Here is a 751-nt window from a genome sequence, read left to right on the forward strand (position 1 = left end):
TCAAAACGGGCCGGAAGTCATGGTGTAGCGGACGCATTCGTATCATAACGCAGAGTTTACGAATGCACCTTGAGCCATGATTTCGGCATTTTATCTAGAATTATAGACAAAGACTAACCTGTATACCACGACTTAAAGACTTAAACAAAATATAATAAAAGTAAAAGGAGCGGAAAATTTTAACCGGAATGCATATATTGCAACGGTAAATTAAATGACGTTACGACATCCCATCCAAGCAAGGCTCCATCATCGCATTCGCATAGTAATCGCAGCAGCCTTGACTTCCGACTCGAGGATCTCACAGGCCGAGGCATGACGACTGACCGAAGTCGGCGGGGCCCTCAGGGCGAAGTCCTTGACCCAGTAGGAAGTAACTCCTCCATTAGCGAACGACTCCGAAATAGTGTGCCGTGCTCGCGCCACCGCCGTGCGCGCCGCCGCGCCAGAGCACCGCGCCCTGAGAGCAGAGAGGGTGCCATGCTTCGAACCCCTCGTGAAACGCCGTTCGTTGAAACCCTCGGAAACCCTTGAATCTACCCTTGGGAGCGGGCATAGCAGCTGAGGGAGTGGGGTGGGGTGGGGGGTCTCGTTCTGGCCCCTGGAAGGATGAGTGCGCGGTTAGAGTAACGGAATAAGTAAAGATGACCGGTAGATGCTTCACGACAAAGGACAAAACGGAATTTATAATAAAATCGTGGTCCTCTTAATCATTCTCAGGTGATAATAACATGTGATGGTCGTAACAGTG

Source organism: Penaeus monodon, chromosome 15 (genome assembly GCF_015228065.2).
Source record: "Penaeus monodon isolate SGIC_2016 chromosome 15, NSTDA_Pmon_1, whole genome shotgun sequence".
Taxonomy (NCBI): Eukaryota; Metazoa; Arthropoda; class Malacostraca; order Decapoda; family Penaeidae; genus Penaeus; species Penaeus monodon.